This window comes from Lutjanus erythropterus, chromosome 6, assembly GCF_056507025.1.
Source record: "Lutjanus erythropterus isolate fLutEry1 chromosome 6, fLutEry1.hap2, whole genome shotgun sequence".
Classification (NCBI taxonomy): Eukaryota; Metazoa; Chordata; class Actinopteri; order Lutjaniformes; family Lutjanidae; genus Lutjanus; species Lutjanus erythropterus.
The window spans coordinates 21815147-21835736 of NC_139322.1; the positions used below are offsets into that span (position 1 = coordinate 21815147).

General features: G+C 41.6%; 1 protein-coding gene across 1 annotated transcript in view; it reads right to left on the bottom strand.

Moving 5' to 3' along the window:
• Positions 1-20590, bottom strand: part of LOC146325264 (ERC protein 2-like) — a 232680-nt gene that overhangs the window by 24606 nt on the left and 187484 nt on the right. The gene's annotated exons all lie outside the window — the stretch shown is intronic.

The window sequence follows — 20590 nt, forward strand, 5'->3', positions numbered from 1 at the left end:
GCTGGATTTCCACAGTCCACAGCCAAAGAAAGTCCTCTGTCCTCAAATTTGACTACTTCACCTGTATTGATGTTACTATGTAAAAAGTCACTGTTTGTGTAGCTCTCCCTCCCAGAACTAACCAACCTGCTGATCAATAGCCCAGCTGTGAGGTCTGGTGCCAGGGCTGGACTGCAGAGCAGTGAGCAAAGCACAACAGGACCAGTCAGCCCCTCATCACACCAAACAACCTCCTGGCTACAGAACAAGGGAAGGCAGAAAAACCAGAAACAGGCCGAGAAACTTAAAGAGAAAAGAAAAGAGAAGTAAACACAGATGCTCAGCATTTCCAGTGCTCCTGGTCAATAATATCACATATCTAACGGGAGGGACGCAGGTTATTCTATATCTATTGTGTGTGTGTGTGTGTGTGTGTATGTGTGTGCGTATCAGAGGAAAGCTGTCCTGCTCCAGGGGTCTTAGATGTGGACTGTAATCAGGACCACATGACTCTACCACAGGAAGTCCTCCAGCAAAGGACAGGAAGCAGGAACACAAGGACCACATCATTAGTCTCGCTATAGTCCCGAATCCCACAGCCAATAGGAGCCTTGGACACGGTAGGAATGGGCGTGGCTGCTGGTGTGTCCACGAGTGTGCGAAAATGCTATACATTTGTATTTGTGTGTGTGGAGCCTCCAGGCTGGTATTAATGACTTATTTGTTTACTGAGTGTAATGAGTCCAGGTTGTGTGTGTTTAGGAGAGTCAGAGCAAAAGTCTGGAGCAGGGTTGGGCCTGCAGCCAGAATACTAACACTAAGTAACTACAACACACACACACACGCACAGACACACACAGATCCCCAGACAGTGAAGACAAATGAGAAACAAATGGTTCCATTGTATGCTATATACCTTGTCTCCCATTCTCTCTGTCTTGTGATGGTGCAGTGAGAGAGCAGTTTTGAAAATGGTCTGTCCAAATATCCTCCACCCCAGACACACATACACACACCTCTCCCACCAACAGCCCTCCCACCACATTCTCACCGCCCCTTCCTCCTCTGTTCTGCAACCCATCAAGACTAAAGAGGCTAATTTCTGTCGATGGCTTACAGGTGGCCGGTGCAAGGTGAACCACATCCACTCTGCTGGCCGGCTCACAGACAGACACACACACACACACACACACACGTACACACACACACACACCCACCAACACTGAAAAAAAAATTCATGCCTCTAACCAAACCCTTTTATAAACCCAATGCTAAACATCAAAGGGAGAAACACCTTAACACACCTCAAAGGCACCAGAGACACACAGTTACGCATATGTGCAAACACACACATGCGCACATTAAAACATCCAAACTCGAACATATGCACACTCGTAAACTTTAAAGCATGAAGGATTTCCAACAAATGGTTTGAGGGTCAATCCTAGGCCTGCGACTATCTCATGTTTCCAAACAGGGGAAAGCCTTCCAGTGCTTTCATAAAAATCTTGTAACTGTTAGAAACGTTCATGTTCAAGTTCCTCAAAGACCTTTGCGGCACTGTTGCAAAAAAAAAATTTATCAGCATCAATCTGACAATGAGACTTTGCATCTTATCTCTTATCCTGGAAAGCTGCCTTTTGGAAAAGAGAAATTCTTCAGCTGACAGCAACAATCTAGCGAGTGTGAGGCGACTGTTACAAATGACAGCAATATTATGTGGAATGAGGTTCGCTCCAGCTCTAAGCTTTGTGTAATTCAGTTCCCACAATTTGCCCATTATCTCTGAAATTTCAGCATTCTTCCAACTTAGCACATGTCACCTTCAATATCCGTGTGCTAAATCAGCCAGAGTATATCGTGATACAGAGACTTAACACACACAAGTGCACACAATCCTCAATGTTTCTGAGCTTCAATGATATTTTGTGAAAAAAAAAATCAACATTCATTAGAGCAGAAAAGTCTTCTAGACAGGTGACCTAGTGCAATGTTTGGTTAAATTTCTCAGGTTATTGGTTTAATGCTGCATGTTTTTGATCATTCACTCCCTCCCACACAAGATCCACATTCTTGGATATCCATCTGTCTTTTTCAGTCATCTTATGAAGGTTAAGAAAGACGCTGCCAAATTACAAGACCGGGCTCAAACTCTTACATTCGTTCCAACCAGCAGACATGTGTGTGTGTGTGTGTGTGTGTGTTGTGTATGCATGAATGTGTGTGTGTGTACTTCTGCACATGTAGATTGGATTGCAGCTCTTTGAAGCCATGCCCTTGCCTTCATTAAACACAGTCCTAGAGACTGGAACAGCTTTGTGGGAATGTGTCGATAGCTCACACAGACACACACACACAGACACACACACACACACACACACACACACACACACACACACACACGCACACAATGCAGTGCCAGTAAAAATGACCAGCTCTCTTTGAAGCCTGTGTCACTGTGCAAAGTGATAAGATGAAAGCTGATCATCCCCCTCAAAGAATCTTGCAAAGCCTCAAGTGAACACTGTGCCGACAAGCCTGCACCTAGGCCAGGAGGGCCTGCCGGGTGCCAAGCTAACTGCTACATGCCACACTTATCAGCTGCTATCTGATTGGACAGCGATTGTGAGCTGCCACTTGGCAATTATAGATTAAAAATGGACAAGCTCTTCTGACAAAAAAGGTCCTTTGAAGTTCAGTGGTGCACATGGACACCAGACCAAACCTTAACAAATGGATAAATGGGTGAGATTGAAAGAATCATTGTAGACAAATATACTTATTTGTGCATATTTGTTTGTGTATGTGCATGTTTTTTTTTTTTTGGCATATCATAACTCTGGCACAGTGCTTTCCTCACTTCTCGAATGAAAGCGTGTAAGTTGCATTTTTTGCTTGCACCTCTCACAAACAGAAACGCTCTCATTTTAATCAATGCAGCTGTGTGCATGCAGGATCATGTCTCAGATGCATTGGCAACACGACCTGGAGCATTTATTTATGCTTCAAGCCTATTTTTTGACAAGACGTGTAATCACAAAGTTAACGTCCAATGAAAAGGCATTGAATTAATTAATTTATCTACATTTTGCAACTTAAGTGGAGCAGAGTGCTCCTGAGCCAGAGAGCAGTTCACTCTGCTCTGGTTTTCAATTCCATAGACGTCCTTTCCCATCAGCTGGGAAGAAACGCACAGAAACCTTTTTAACTTCTTCTGCAGCATTTATTCATGAGCAAACTGTAACCTTCACTGTACATTTACTACCACAAGACAAGTTCACTGAAAAAAAACTTTCCTTCTGCTTTGATCACCAACACCTGTTATGCCATTAAACAAATATGATTACTCCTGCTATGTGATATCAACAGCTTGGATAACAGTCATGTATCACAAATCCCAAAGCTCTTCCTCACTACTGCTCTCAGTATGATCAGGTTGGATGGGATGCCCTGTTGTACCACAGACTTAATCGTTAGCATCGTTAGGCTGCTTCTTCTTAACTATGACTCTACATCAAACAAAACATAAGCAATTATTATTGTTGTCTTCCCAGGACTTTCTACTAACTGTCCCAAAAGTTCATGCTGAACTGAGAAAAGGGCATTTAAGTATGCTGTTCCCTCAGCTTGAAAAATCACCTAAATCTTAGGGAGCTGATTTCAATGGACACTTTTAAAATGATTAAATTACTTGTAAACAGGTTCATCTGGATTTAGATATTCTGAATGTTGAAGAATGTTTTGATAACTTGCAATTATGTAATGTGTTCTTTATTTTCATTTTCTGTTCTTTTGTCTTAAATCTACAAACTGTGTTATCTGTGCTGCTCTTGTCCAGGACACTTTTGAAAAGGAGATTTTTAATGTCAACAAGTCTTTTACTCCTGATTACTAAAAATAAATACAAATCAAACATGTTTTAAATAAGAGAGTGAGATGCAGAGATCTGATACGAAGGTAAAACGCATGCTTTCGGACGTACCAACTATCAACACCAGCTGGCTGAGACAGGAACGCATTCGGTCCAACATGATCCGATTATTGGTGACACCCAAATTTTACTACCACCTGCACAACAATCATAATACATGTTACCGTTTTTCAAGAATGCCCAGGAAGCCAGAAGAGTCTGACACCAGAGAGCACCATCCTGGTTCTCACACACATTCACAAAAATGAGAAACAGGAAAGAGAGAGGACAAAAACTATTGGGAGACGGAAAGAGACATAAGAGAAAAAAAGAAATGATACAGTGAAAGTAAGAAGGGGTAATCCCTGTTCCCTCCCTGTGGAGGTGTGCAGGCAGTGATGGAATGGCCTGCTCACACGCATTTAAACAGGGGCTTATCCCAGCACTTTGATACACCTCGCTATAATTGCCCGTGTACATTTCTGTACGTATGTTTAGAGTGTATGTGCGTGTATGTGTCTGCGTAAGTGTACAATGTTGTCTTGTCTGTCAATCTTGCTCATTATGCTTAATCCCTGGGATGACACTCTCAATCCTCTCTGTCAACCTGGGCCTTTGCAGCGGCACTCAGGCGAGGAACTGGGTTTAGCACTTGCTCACTCTCTCTGCACACATACACAAACACATGCACACATACGCACGTACGCACTTGTCAGGTAACACCAAAGCGGATCACAAAGAGAAGAAAGCATTTTTGCTTGGCAAGAAAAGCAAACAACTATCCCACATCTGTATACATGTGTGAGAATGTAACGGAGAAGGGGGGTGAAGGAGCAAGAGAGAAAGAAAGAGAAAGAGAGAAAGACACACACAATCATGCACACACACGCACATTCACACACATGCACTTCAGACACAAAGAAAGAGGAAATCAAGCAACAGTTCCTGTGTTTGGAAATTCAAAACTGCCACAAAGCGATGATAGACAATGAGTACAAGGAGGCTTACGCTGATCACTGAATAGCAACACAGTTTAAAACCCATAGAAATATGTTTAGCTACTCATTACTCTCTGTTGACCCCCCTCTTTTGCTTCCCATCTCTCCCCCATTCTTCTTCTCTTTCCTCTCTTCATCTCACCCCCCCCCGATTTTTCTCTCCACCAAAAGGGAATCCGAGAAATGTCCACAAAACATCTTTCACCAGTTGTTAATACTGTTTCTGCTTTGCCATGATAAAGTCACGGTATGTTGCCTCATTCCACCCCTCCACCCACCCACACACAGAAACACACACAGAAACACACACACACACACACATACACACTCACATGGATATACAACAAAGGTGGACCTCATGCAGGTATATAAACATGCACTTGCATGAAGTTATTTCATAGTGTGAGGTAGGGATGTGTGCAATTCGTCAACTAAACAATTAACTGTTGCCTCTAAGATGTTACACAGCTGCCTGCAGCCCTGGCAGAGGCTCTAATGCCCTATTGGTTAGATTAGGGTGACCAGATTTCTAAAATACAAAACAAATATTTCCAGTTTGGCTGTCAACATATCATTAATGTCCAAATGAGAAAGGGGGACAGTTGTAGTGTTATGTATTTTTTTACCCTGCTAACTGTACTGTAATAAACTACAGTGCAGGCTGACTGATACAAGTGGTTACTGACTAGTAACTTTGTAAATTCTGTGGTGGGTGAAACTATGGTAAAAAAAATAAATAAAAAAAAATAGTCAAACCACAACTGTTCAATAGTGCATTTAATTATTTTTTATGTACAAGATTGTTTTCCACAGCAGTTTTCTCTAAAACTAGCCCAAGCAAGTAATTCTTAGTCGAAGAAGAATGATATGAAGCTGCTATAGCAAGCAGCTACCTCTGATAGCCAAAGCAAGGACAACACATTTGAGACCTCAACCAGTAGGTTATATGTTGCCCAGTCTTTCTTGCTACATAAAATATTATTTCACTTTGTTGTCTGTTTTTAACACACAGTAAAAAACTGAGACATTTCTGGGGGTCAGCTCGTTGCCCTAGCCCAGACAGCCCACACGTAACAGGCACAAGCGCAGGCATGTAGACACTAACATGCAAGGAGAGCAGGCTGTTGGTGCTAGCACAGCTAAAATTAGCCACACTGTGTGATGCTGTGATCCTGCTCGGTCTGAAAATAAAATGCATTCAGTGAGCTGTTGTCATGTTTTGTGGTATAATGTGTAACGCTGATGATGCAGGGCACAAAGTGCCACACATTTCATCTACGCTTGAAATACGATTTGGTTGTTGGAGAATGTGATTAATAGCTTTCAAATGGCTTTTTTTATACAAAATATTTTTCAGACAATGTTTAAACTAACTGATTAATAAATTGTGCTCAGTTTTGACTTTGAGTGTTTTCTTGCCTTCAGACTTGTCGACTAGTTTAAATTAAATTTTTCCTTTAATCAACAGGAAACTCCCTAGCGAGAGGATTGACACACAGAAAACTAAAATTTCTGAATCTCTTTCTGCTTCATCCAAAATACACAAAATTTAATCAGTCCCTCCCCTCACTTTCTGACATCAGATGATAATGTGTGTGCGTGTGTGTGCGCAGTGGTAGGGCTGACTGAGCTGACATAGCAGCTGACATCACTGATAAAACTTCTGGCCTGTGATCTTGGTGTGTGTGTGGTTCTAGACTCACCAGTTGGCAGCAACTACTCAGATCTGGCAACCCCCCTTTAGCTGATCTGGCAATTATTGGCCCCTGCTGACCCCTGATATTCAGGAGGAAATATGCTCTCAGTAGGTGGTGAGAGTGTGTGTGTGTGTGTGTGTGTGTGCTACACTTGAAACCTTCCCACAATATCAATGAGGCCTATCAGTATGAACATGATGCTGACCAGTGTATTTGAACTTTATTGGCGCACAGAGGCAGTATTTTGCAAAGCCTTTTTAACAGCCAGAGTTATTCTAATTGCCATTTTGAGTAAACGGAACGGGGATAAAGGGCAGAGAGGAACAAACTTGGGCAAGAAAAGAGACAAAAAAAAAGCATGCATTTGTGCAGGGCTTGTTTCCAAGTTCAAAGGGACGGGACTTGTCTTTATGTGTAAATGTGTAAAATGCAAGGGAGTTATTCCTTTGAACGTGCACAGAACACACACACAAACACACATGCGTTCATGCAGACAAACATACACACAAACAAATTATAGCTAAGCCTAGTTATTACCTAAGCAAACAGAGTTAGTCTGAATGGTATGCCTGCTGTGAGACACACCAGTTCCAGACACAAAGCCTTGCGTTACAAGAGGGAAACAGACACACACAAAACGCACACACTTTACACACAAACACTGTGTGAGAGAAATAGCTATGTGTATATGTAATTAGAAGGCAAAAACAAAGCAAACACATGTTTGGGTCTTGTTCTCTGGCCTGCACTTCACTTCATTTGCACTGCGGTGCAGAAGGTTCTGCTAAGCCATTGTTTTTGGTGCTGCTAAACACATGGTGTCTTGCTGGAGTAGCAGAATGTTGAAGCTGGCCATGGATGAACACGCGTGTGTGTGTGTGTGTGTGTGTGTGTGTGCGTGTGTGAGTATAGTTGGCTGGGGAATATTATTAGCATAGAACAATAAATAGTGCAAATATAGGTTTTATGGAGCAGTGATTGTTTAGACTTTATTCCCAAAAGATTTTTGGTTTTCTTTTGTGTTGACCCCAATATAAGTATACGCAAAAGGGCACATGCTTACACATGCACACATGTTGTTTGGCAGCAGACAAGCTTTATTGGTTAGGAGCTCTTGCTAATTAGGAGCTATGCTGCACAGCTAAGAGGTATTTGTCACATTTTGGCAGTGTTGTGAAAAGTACCCAAAAGTCACCCTTGAGTAAAAGTTAATGCTATCTAATACTAAAATATTACTTTAGTTGAGGCAAAAGTCACCCATACAAATGCTACTTGAGTAAAAGTCTTAAAGTATGTGCTATCATATACATTTAAGTATCAAAAGTAATAAATGTACATAAAATCACAATGAAATGATTGGTGGGCTGCATATTGCTTTTGTGTTTCCTATAAAACCGACAGCTAGGGAGGGGCTTGTCACAGACATGGATTGGTGTTTACAGTGGTGCTAGCCAATAGCACTGTGTGTTATGGTACATGAAATGCCATTAGCCATGGCTGACTGAGCTTATGTAAGTTAGCCGACTTACTTTAGTAACAAGTGAAGCTATCTTCCCACCAGATAACTCTGCAAAAGACCTCAGTAGTTCTACTGAGGTTGTTTGCAGAGTTATCTGGTCATACTGGATCATACTGGAAAAATATCTTCTGGTTTCTAAACCAGAAAATATTTTTCCAGTGTGATCCAGTTTCACCAAAATCAGTGAATAAATTTATAAAGTTGTGTTTTTGTAAAGTGAGGACCAGCCCTGAGCAAAACTTCAGTCTGCTCTGGAGCATGAACATGTTCTACTTTGCTCTGGCAGCTTCATAAGTGAGAAAATGTTTCATTAGACGAAAATTTAGTAATGCCCCTGAGTACTGGATGAGTCACCAACAGTTCAAAGACAAACTCTGAAACAACATTAAAAATACCCCAAAATATCTACAAGACAACTTTTTTTCCCCAGTGTTGGCCTGACACTGGCATATAGACATATAAAAATACATGTGTAGGAACACCTTATCATACAGTTTATCACAACCATTCAAAATCAACACATTTTGAGTTGCATTGGACAGGAAGCATGAAAACCTATAATCTAAAATGTAACTAGTAACTAAAGCGGTCAGATAAAAGCAGTGAAATACAATATTTGCATCTGAGGTGTAGTGGTTTTGAAGAATAAAACAATATAAATAGTCAAAGTACAAGTACCACAAATTTATACTTAAGCACATTACTTGGGTAAATATATTTAGCCCGTTCACAAATTCTTCTTCTGAAATATATTCGAAGAAAATACAAACACATAATTCAGATAACTTTAAGCTTACATTATCAGTCACAAATATCCTTCTAATGAAACCAGTGTCAAACTCAGTATTAAAAATTTCTTCAACACAGTTCTGAATCACCTGTTATTGAGTATTAGCTGAATAATCAGTCATGCACAGCCATCGTTCATAGAGAGAGATTAAAAGAGAGGGAGGGGTTGGAGAGAAAGAATGCGACTGAGAGGGACGAAGGCTGAGAAATCAAATTGAGACGCAGAAGAGAAAGACAGATTGCGTCCGCTCTGGTATGCCATCTTTACGATCTGTCTGTGAGAGAGCTAGTGAAATTGAACTCAGGTGTAGTGTGATCCCGAAAAAGCCATTTCCCCATTAGGGCTACGGAATCTCACATAAACAAATTACACAAATACTTTCTCTATAAAGCAGAGGGTGAGTTTTCTCTAACTGTGCAGTGAAACCCGAGCGGGGCCTTGTTTATGTGTGTGACAGAGTGTTTACATTGTCCTCCGCTCCCATCCCTTCAGATGGGGAGAACGCCAGGCCTCCGACAGCTCCACTCCTGTCACACTACCTGTCTGTCTTTTTTGGGATTTCTGTTATGGAGAACATGTGCTGGGTCCATACATGTTTGTGTGTGTGTGTGTGTGTGTGTGTGTGTGTGAGTATGTGAGTGGGGAATGCCAACCAGTGCTCTGTCCTCATTACAACCAGCTTAACCACTCAAGAGTGATGAGTTCAAGGATGGAAGAAAAGGTAGAAAGCCAAGAAAGGGAGAAAAAAACAATGACTAATGGCCATGACTCTGGACTGCCTGTGATTGTGACTCTCTCTGCTATGTAACATCAAAAACTTATCACAAACCTTTCTTTGTCTTTTTAACTAATCATTAATTTATCCAGTAAGTGTACTAATGCAGGCAACACCTCACCTCACCCAGCTGTATTGTTCTACCTGGTAGCTGACTAAAGCTGCAGTCACACTAAATACACAAAATACATTTCATTGACTTCTTGTTAGAGACATTTCTTTGTGTTGCATTTTAGGGTTAATTATTTTCTCAAAATCAGCTCATTTATAGAGATGGTTTTCTTTTGACTGATGAATTGATGATACATTTCTGAAAAATGTATGTTCTGAACAATTACTTTTATATATTGTGATTAATTGTGATTAATCAGATGGTGACTGTCTGTGATAGAAGGAACGGGTGGGACTGAGTCTCGTTTTTGTTTCTTAACCAAACATTTGTATAAACATATGTAGAATGGGTACTGCTTATGTCCACAAGGCATGAGCCTGGAGGGGATCATGAGATCACTTGTGTGTGTGTGTGTGTGTGTGTGTGTGTGTGTGTGTGTGTGTGTGTGTGTGTGTGTCTGAGTGTGTGTGTGAGTGACCAGTGGCCCTGAAGCTTGTCCACAGCTAATTTTGCATACTACTGGAATGACCAGCCTTTTTTGTGCACATTCATGACTGTATGCTGAAGAAGGTCTGTGATTCAAAATTTTGAAAAACCCTGAAATACCTTTTTTCACAGCCTCATGCCGGTGACAGCTGTGGCCAGAGGCATTATGTTTTTAGGTCATCCCATTCTTGTGAATGTGATATCTCAAAACTGCCTTGAGCGACTGCCTTCAAACTCCGCACAAATGTCCTGGTGCTCAAAGGTCACTGTGATCTTGAAATTTCCAACCAATGTCTATTACGATTCTATAAGCACTGGAGAGTAACTATATACACGTAACTAGTTACATGTAATTAGATTACAAAATACAAGTAGTTGAAATCTTTTATAGTTACTGAGAAAAATTATATAACTAAATTAGTTAATAATCAAAATGTTGGTGATTACAAAAGGATTACATCAAATATTATTTTTAGGCTGCTCTTCTCATTTTAAACTGTGCCACCTTAACAGGGTTCTTCCCCTTGACCCACATCTTAAACAGTCCAACTCACAACTCTTGTAGTTCAGTTATTTTGTAACTTCAGTCTTCTGTCCTGCTGCATTGCATTTTCCCATGAGATTCTCTTTACAAAAAGTTGCTGTGCTGCCAAGGTAAAGAAATAAATAGGTTAGCATTGTTTTGCTGCCTTTTATTTGTACTAGTACTGTTGACAGTTTCCAATCTTTTGTAGCTGTGATATCCGTATGACTTTGTTCCTTTTTGGAGTAGATTTCTTTGTATTGGCTTCTTTGGATTTGGATTCTTGCATATGACTGTCCAAATATTAATCCGTACAATCCTTTTCTTGTATTGTAAGTTGATGTTCAGAGCCTTTATAAAACTGTCCAACACTTCTTCATCAAATCCTCAGATGCTTGTTGAACCTCATGATAGTATTTCCAGTGTGGCTAAACAACCCAATCTTGTGGACTGATTCCACCTTGTTAGCAAGAAAGTCAAAGATCCAAGCGATTTCAGAAAGAGGGTGAGGTTGACCTTTCATTCAGGAGGTACAGATTTTTGCCTTTTCATGTTTGCATAACTGCACAGTGAATGAAAACAAGCACCATCTGCTTGGCTGCCAGTGAGTACAAGGGCAGGGTAAATAAAAAGTTTGATAAAAAACATGGATCAATTTCAACTTCTGGAATGCTAATGTTAACTGGCTAGCTTGTGCTTGCAATCCTGCCCACACTATATCCTGTTCCGCCCGCTGTTTGCCACAGCAAGCAAGTAAATTCCACCTTGCCAGTTCTGGTCTGACCGCGGCATAATACAACTGCAGCTTTCGAATGTTGGCCACTGAGCAGTAACACTAGAGCTCAAGCAGAACACATCTAACCAGCCAAGTCTTCCCAAGGAGACTGAGGATTCAATCCAGCAACCTTAAAGTCACAATACCCTTTCTCTACCCTTATGTTTGATCATCAGCTGACAGAAACAATATGTAAATGTATTCAAATCATCGAACACAGTGAGCTTGCAATGCTCCAATACAAACCTCAGTGACCCGACCTGATTCATAATCCTGACACCTAGAAGTGCACAGTAAACTGTGATGCTGTTTGAGATCAGTAGGAGGAGGACCACCCAGCAGTGGAGGTAATCCCATAGCTGCAGGGTTGAAGCCTTGCTGCGTACACACTCTGACAGGCTCGGCCACTCCTGGATAGGATATTAGAGTGGAGCGAAAGTACAATGGCACCTATTGATGACTGGTGTTAGGTTTTATCCTGCCATGCTCTACTCTGCTTTTGGTGAGAAAGAAAAATCAAGCAAGTCTCTCTTTGCTCAGGTACACCTCTCTCCCACCCTCTGCCAGCTGGTGTACAGTTCAACATAGTTTTAATTACAATTACAGATGATAGTGTTTTTAAAGACCAAGTTGGCTGTCACAGGAAGGTTACTGCGGTTCCACTGAGACGTCCGATACCAAAAGTTAATATCTTTTTCATCACTTCTAGGTCTTTTCCTGTCAATGGAGCGTAGTATCAATGAAATACTACAGGCAGCATTATACTTTTGCGTGAATTCATCATAATCAAACCATCAGTCCATCAATAGTCAAACAGACAGACAAAAAGCATCAGTTAAACGTGACAAAGTGCAAGTGAGCGCTGACATGACTGACACTGGGAATAAAACCATAATACTAATGGTGACATTAGAGGTTGATGGAAACTTCATCACACAGCCACCAGAACACCCAAAAAAAGGGAATTAAAGAAAACAAGAATAGCTTGTCAATATTTCTCAAAGATTTTGGCATTGGTACAGAAATTCAGGTATCATATTTGTCATCCATAGGTCCAACCTCACTACTCATTAAGGTTAAATACTTTTTTCATTACCATGTGTTTAAAATGACACCACATCATTTAATTGCAATATCCGAAGTACCAAAGCTAAGAAAGCTAGCAAACCAAAGCATCTGAGACCTCAGTTAAGTTTGTCTTCATTGTCCTGCCTGAAATTTGGCTTACAGCAAAAAAAAAGACATTGTTCAGTGACTTTTTCCATACCATCACTGTGTGCAGGTTGTTAATAAAAAAGAAAATAAATCCTACTTTGTGTGCCTTGAACATTTCTTTCTCTTTCAAAAGAGGTATCGTGTATTGTTTTATGGAGTTGGGGATCATTTCCAATGCAGTTACAGGGCCGCATGCCCAATCAGTCTTGCCAGCTTGGGCATCAATTTCATATTAATACAGTTTCAGCAAAAAGCTGCTCTGCACTTGTGAAACAAACTGTGCAACAGGAAATTAAGTTCTTCCTTGTGTAGTATGGTGGCTATGTCAGACATAACTGTCCAGTCGGAGAATGTGGGGTATGTAAATTACGTGCTCAATGCAACACACCCATAGAGCTATAAGAGAGGACAGAGTCTCTCTACTACTTTGTATCTGTATGAGTGAACGCAACGTAAATCAACACAACAACTCGGTTTTGAGAAAGCGCACTGTAATTGACCACTTAGCACCTAAGGTTACTGTGGGCAACCATCTCCACTTTGAGCCTCGCTGGATTGGCAGAAACACAGAGCAGCCCACTGCTGGTTCTGCTTTAGCCCGTCAAACACACTCACATCAAACACACAGCCGCCGGCACTCTGTGAGATATAAAGATGGAGAGAGAGCGAAGAAAAGAAACAGAAAGAAATGGAGATGGAGGGAGTGACAGAGATGCACTGATTCAAAGCAACCCCCAAAGTCGAAGCCTGGGGATAAACAACCAATCAGAGGAGAATCGCTGTCTAGCCCAATCAGAACACATTCCAATGAGAATCCTCTCCAGACCCAACCAACTAACCCCCAGAGGTATGCACAAAAATTACGACACATACACACAACGTGACCTAGATACACAGCAGCATCTTAACTAAGGTCCTGACAATGTCTGGCCTCAACACGACTTAAACCCAGAGAGTCTGTATTCAATCTAGCCTCAGTCTCAATCCCTCCTCTCTACTGTAACTGTTCATCTTTTTGTCTGTCCTGGCAGCACTAGTGCAAACACTGCTGAATACATATGAGTGTGTGTGTGTGTGTGTGTGTGTGTGTGTGTGTGTGTGTGTGTGTGTGCGCGCGCACACACAGTCACAGAGGGTGCATTCTTAAAATTAAACTGCTAACTAGAACTGTGTAGGGTTCTTTGGTTCTTTGCTTTGTCTTACAAAAACTCTTTTTGGTTCCTGGTAGCACTGTTTTATTGCCTGGAGAACTCAGAACCCTTTCTGGGGATTCTATCGTTAACTGTTTCCACTTTCTTAGGGTGAAGAACTCTTTCCTGTGAAAACAACTGTTAATGGAACCTATAGTCTTGTAAAGGATGCTTGTTCAAAAAAGGCTTCTTCAGAAGCAAATGCTTCTGGGTAAAACCTCCGCCCTTTAGGAAGAACCCTTTTGGACCCCTTATTTCTAAGAGTGCGTGTCCCTGTATGTGCTTTAGCATGTGTGTGGGGGGGCCCATGATTCCATTGCAGACAGATGGGATTGGTGTCTGGGCTCATTCCTGGCATGGATACCCTTGTGTCGGAGAGAAGAGCAAGGAGGATAGTTGCGGGATGCGGGACAAAAGGACGTCAGTGTGTGTCTGTATGTGCGCCTGTACAGTACATAATGTGTGTGTGTGTGTGTGTGTGTGTGTGTGTGTGTGTGCATGACTGTGTGTCTCACTTTGAGGAGATACACCTCCTTTGGTCTGGAGTAAAAAGAATACAACATGCTAAGAAATAAGGGTGCAGGGATTTTTGTGTGTGAGACAAACAAGTTTGTGCTTGTCTGCTTACAGTTTGTGTGTGTGTGTGTGTGTGTGTGTGTGTGCGTGCAGTTGTGTCTCTGCCAGTGTGTGTACACGGTTGCATGAGAGTGTGTGGTTGTATAGATCCCCTTTTGGCAGCGGCAGTGTAAGCTGAGGAGGGTCTTACATGGGCTTTAATCCTGTGCTGAATGTCATCGTACAAGTGTGGCTTTTCCATGGGCCCAGATAAGAGAGACAGAAAGAGACGGAGAGGGAGCGCCGCTGCACATGTGTACGTTGTACGCATGTAAGTGTAAGTGCATACATGTATGGGAGAGACACCTTTGTAAAGTAGTCTGACCCATCGGTTTGATGAAGGATTATAGCAGTGACATACAGAAAGCTGTGAAGGACAGACAGAGCAGCTACAGCACTAATCTGCTTGTCTGAGCTGATCTAGTGACAGAGAGAGAAAGAGGCCATACTGGCATCCAACTCTAAGGTTTCACTGGAAAACACAACCTGGCTGAAAACACACCACTCAACCCAACAAGCTGAGCTGTGTTGGACTAACTTTCTGTCAGGCTGGGGGTTTATACACTTTTTTTTTTTCAGAGTGGGGCCCGAATGAGAAGTTTATTCTGTAGCCTTAAGACTCAGGGGCTTTAAAACATTTTACTACCCATGTCATATGGGTACCCTGCAGCAATAGGCCTGTGACCCATTTTGGGATTTGAAGCACAAGTTCAACAAACATTATGTAGGCTTTAATAGGTCACTGATATAGAATGTCAGCGACTCCTCTTTTGAGCCATCATAACTAATTACACGGCAAGGCATCAATTATAGAGGAAGGTGTTGTTGTTTTGACAAATGGCAATGCAGAACATCTCGCTTTTTACAAGCTTCCTAGACGTGGACGACCTTTGGGAAAGTGTCGGGCTAGCGTGAGAAATAAACTGCAGCCTACTGTTATACGAGGCCTAATTAGTGGTCAGCCCCTAATGTTGAGTGGCAGTCCAAAGGTTGTTGATGTTATTACAGTAGCTCCGCGATAGCCCCAGTTATGAAGCCTCTCCGCTGACTCTGAAGCGGGATGACTTTCAGCGGGAGGAAACAGGTAAATTCCTGTTAGTTTTCCTCTTCAATTCTACAAGGAGTGTCCGATAGCAGCTCTGGCATTTCTAGAATAGGGAAAGAAAATAGTGAAATTCCTTCTGCTATTACTTATTAAAATACATTTAGTGTTATTTCTGCGCCACAGTGTTTCCGTGGGTGTCAATCTTGATCATAAATGTTTGCTTTCTATTAGGCGATTTAAGTGTATGTACTGTATGTCTGCATATGTGTGTGTCTGTGTGTGTGTGTGTCTGTGTGTGTGTCTACAGTGGTGTTTGAGTTGAGGCATCACAAGTGCTGTACATTGCAGGGTGTGACATGGTACAATATCAGTTGTGATCAAGTGTCACATATAGTTAAGCAGGTGTGAGTCCTCTAGTTTATAGTAATCCCACCTCCCTCCATCTGCCCCTGAAAGTCTCCCTAAAAACTTGGTATTTCACCTGGGAGCAATGTCTTACATCTTACGTTACACAGAGTTGTGTTTCTGATGTCTGACGTCTGTGTCTGTAGTCACTCACATTCAGTCGTCTCATGTCTTTTTAGATAATCTAGCAAAAATGGTGACATAAAAAGTTGTTTATTAACCTAATTTTCCCCGAACCCTAAGATTAAATATACAAGAGACAAAGCTGAAAGCCAACATCAAGTGCCTGTGACCTTTGACCCCTCGGCCAGCACTGCATTAAAATAGATATTAAAATAAATAGACATTAAACAGCCACATAAGTGTATTAAGTATACTACATGGGCTGCCAGTGTCGGTAAACAGTGCGTTGCTGTATCTACACATGCCAGTTAAGATTCTCCCATGCAAAGTGAAAGCAATATATCAACAACATCCAGAAACACCTGATAGACTGACGCAAAGCGGGGAACTGTGCTGAGGCCTGACGAATCACCATTTCAGACTGTTTTTGAAAATCATGGACATTGTGACTTCAGGACTAAAGAGGAAAAGGACCATCCAGATTGTTACCAGTGTTAACTTCAGAATTTCAACAATTAGTGTCCTCGGGGGGCCAACCACTTAAGTGTTGTTAAAAGAAAACTTGATGTAACACAATGGTAAATGTTGCAGACATCAAATTCAAAGGTGTATATTTACAAAAAAACAACAAAGTTAATCAGTTTCAACAACAAATATGTTGTCTTTGTGCTGTATTCAATTTAATAGAGGTTAAGGTTTTTAGAGGTTTTTGAAGATCCCTGCGTTCTGTTTTTATTTGCATTTTACACAACATCACAACTGGATTGGAGTTGTATATTCTGTGTACTTTCTTACTTGACATTAATTAAATAATTTTATATTGTATAAATGTACCCAGACCATGGGGTGAGGCAGTCATAGAACTCACCAAACTGTGCACTGCAGCGCCTCAGAGCAGTGGGCATGTCTGTGATTGGCAGCCTAGAGATGCATCTATATGTTAAAAACCCAGTTTGGGGAACAACACAGGACTTACCCAAGACCTGAGGCTGTGTGGTATTTTTAGTGCTTTTTGAGTGTGTGTGTGTGTGTGTGCATGTGTCTATGTGTGTTTGTTAAAGAGAGAGGGAGCAGAGAGGGAGAGGAGGTAGCACAGGAAGTCTGAGGAAAATAACAGGTTTAAAGTCAAAAGGCTGTGATTCCCTTTTCTCTGTCTCCAAATCCCTCTACCTCCCTCCATCAGTGCCTCTTTGTGGATGTTCAGACTTTCTCTTTGGGATGTAATCCACCTTGAACAGGGGATCTGACCTCTAGAGCATCCCACTGAGAGTCCTCATATGCTCAATCATTTTCCTTTCCATCTCCAAACAGAAACACGCACACACAAATGATCACAAGTGCCTCCCCAGGTGCGAGTTTCTCCCGAGGGAAGGGCTTTTGTGTGCCGCCATCTCTATAAGCTCAGAAAACACCCTTCTAATCCTGCCAACCTCTCTCCTCTCCTTCTCTTTCTCTCAATCTTTCTTTTACTCACACACTCACAACTGGCTGCACTGTAAGAACCAGTGGTGGGCTGTCAGGGCCAACAGGACCTTCTCTGCTGGCCCTGTCAAAATCAAAATCATATATTTTTTCATTACTACATTAATGTGTGGCTGAATGTGTCTGAATTCAATCACTTTTTCCATAAGCTTCTATAATATATCCAGAACGAATATGGTTATTTTCTTGTGAGGCAGAGCTGGGATTTCACATATATCCGAACACCATAAATGCATCTAAATGCATCACCGCTCTGTGGACAAGCACTAGTGGTATCGCCTTTTGTTGAAGCCCGAAGCTCCCATTTGATTACAACTTTGACTGACTGTATCATCAGCCAATCAAATTTTGATGTATAGTGACAGAACACCCTAAGGGCTTTGCAGTGTGTCAGCAGAAGCCCCTGGTGTTGTCATCAATGGAGTTTGCTCCTTTGACAGACTGGGGGTAAACTAAGATACGTGCTGATATTTATACCTGCTACTGATTACAAGTGATGGGTGAGTGTTATTTTTTACTCCGTTTAAGAGAGCTAAAGTTATTGTGGTGTTTTGTTTATTGTTATGGTTGTATCTGGTTGGTATTGCAGGAGTTTGGACAGTAGATGGTGATGCTGTGTTTCAGTGTTGATGATGTACATTGACACTGTCTGATGCCACTTAATGTATATAAAGTATATTAGGTGAACTGACTCTCAACCATACCTGGTTTAATATTCTGTATGGAATAGCTGTGGAAAAATATTTGGCATATAGGCCTAATTTACATGTTTCAATTTTGTTATTGAACTGAAGCTGATGCACTGATAATACTGTGGCTTTACTTTATCTGTTGAAGTTACGCAAGGAACCGGTGAACACTGTTAGATTTACCACAGAAGCGTGTTTTTGTGCCATGTGGTGTGTGTGTGTATGCGATCTGGCTGCTGGGGGACATAAATGAGGATCTGATGGTGATGCTGCAATAGCTGTTTATAATGCACTGTGGTATGTGTCTGTGCTGTGGTTTTTAAAGATCAGCTGTCTTGATTGTGTTTATGCAGTGTGTTTAGTGGCTGATTTGGCTGTATCAGCACCCAGACAACAACTTTGTGCAGTCCTGCAAGTAAGCGAGGAATCTATTTGCGCAATCTTGCCCCTGCATGAACTGTTTTATTTATAAATGCCTATCAATTAACGACAAAATAACTAGTGGAAATAGTAAGTAACGCTTTTTTTTAAACATGATACACTTCAGTTTTGCCTCAGTGCTCCTGTTTCATACAAGCACTGGCAAGGCCCTGGAGGAGGGGTTGTCGGCAGCCCTGTTAGCTGTTAGCTGCTGTGCAAGCGAGATGCTGCTGGCTCACATTATGGCACTCCAGCAATGTTTTTGGAAACATGATGTGCCTTTGAAAAATGACCCTGTTTTATCTGTCTTGCTCTCAAACCTGTGGCACACCTCTCAACGCCATTTTCTAATTACTGTGCAACTCTTAACAGGGATGAGAAGGAAGCAAGATGGCTTCCCGCTTCGCAACTTCCATCTTCAGCTCCAGAAAAAACAATATGCTCAATTCTTTGTACCACTGACCCAATTTGGCATCTGAGTTGCTAGATTTACTAAGCTAGTGTGGCATTTTACTTTCCCTGGGCATTCAGGAAATCCTTACTGTTGAGCCCTGGATCCTCCACAATGTTAAGATCTGCATTTCTACTTAGGCATAAGCTTAGAGGAGGTCATGCAGTTGGTTGCGTGTGTGCGTGATCAGTGGACCTGGAGCTTATCCGCAGCTGATCTCAAATACTACTGGACCAATCAGCCTAATTTTTTGTGCATATCCATGACTGTATGCTGAGGAACCTCTGTGATTCAGAGTTCTTGAAAAAAATTTGGGTCATCCCATCATTATGAACGTGATATCTCAAGAGCACCAAGAGGGAATTTCTTCAGATTTGGCACAAATGACCACTTGGGCTCAAGGATGAACTGATTACATTATGTTGGTCAGAGGTCAAAGGTCAAGGTCAGTGTGGCCTCACATCTGTCTTGTGATATCCCAGGAATGTTTGGAGGGAATTTCTTGAAAATGTTGGACTCAGGGTTGGACTGGTGGCATTGTAATAGGTACTTCATCATCTGTTGCCTGGTGGGGATCTACACACTACTGACTGCACTGTTCTAGTTTTATATATAATTTTCCAATTCTATTTTTGGTCTGTGTCAGCCAACCACAAAAATGCTTGGATGTATCTTGTGGCAATGGCATTTTAAAAGGAGAGATGGAGATAACTGATAAGGAGTAAATCAGAGAGAAAAAAGAAGGGAGTCAGATGTGAAAAATAGCGACAGCTTGAGGTGTACTGATTTATGACTGTGGGCTGGCTGAGCCAGCAAACCAGAGAGGAGTTTACAGACAGACTGAATCACACCTGGCATGTTCAGACAGAGAGTGGAGGATGAGGTGGTTCAGTAAAAGTATTTCAGCTTGCAGACTTCGACAAACTTTGAATGTTTCTTAATTTAATTTCATTTTCATAATTTAGATAAGTAATCACACATCCACACCATGTAAAATTGCATGCATATGCTTGATCAATCCGGAAAAGACAATTCTTTAGGGTTAATGTTACTTGTGGTGTGTTTGAGATTATGAACCTGAGCCAGCGAATTAGTGGTCATAAATGAGACAGCACTATAGCGTCATTTCAATTACATACTAGAGAAAGAAAAGTAAGTGCTTATTGTCTTCTGGCAGCCGTGAGTGTGCACTTGAACTGAAAACCCCAACAACAACGGCTGGGAAAAACACTTAACTACCACAGCGTAGCATAATGCTTTAATAAAGTAGGTGAGGTCAGAGCACTCAGCAGTGTACGGTGCAAGAGAGAGGAACTGACCTTATTTGTTGAATTGGGGTTGTCAAGCAGACTGTATAAAATACAAATCTTCAGAAGCACAAGCTTGACCCA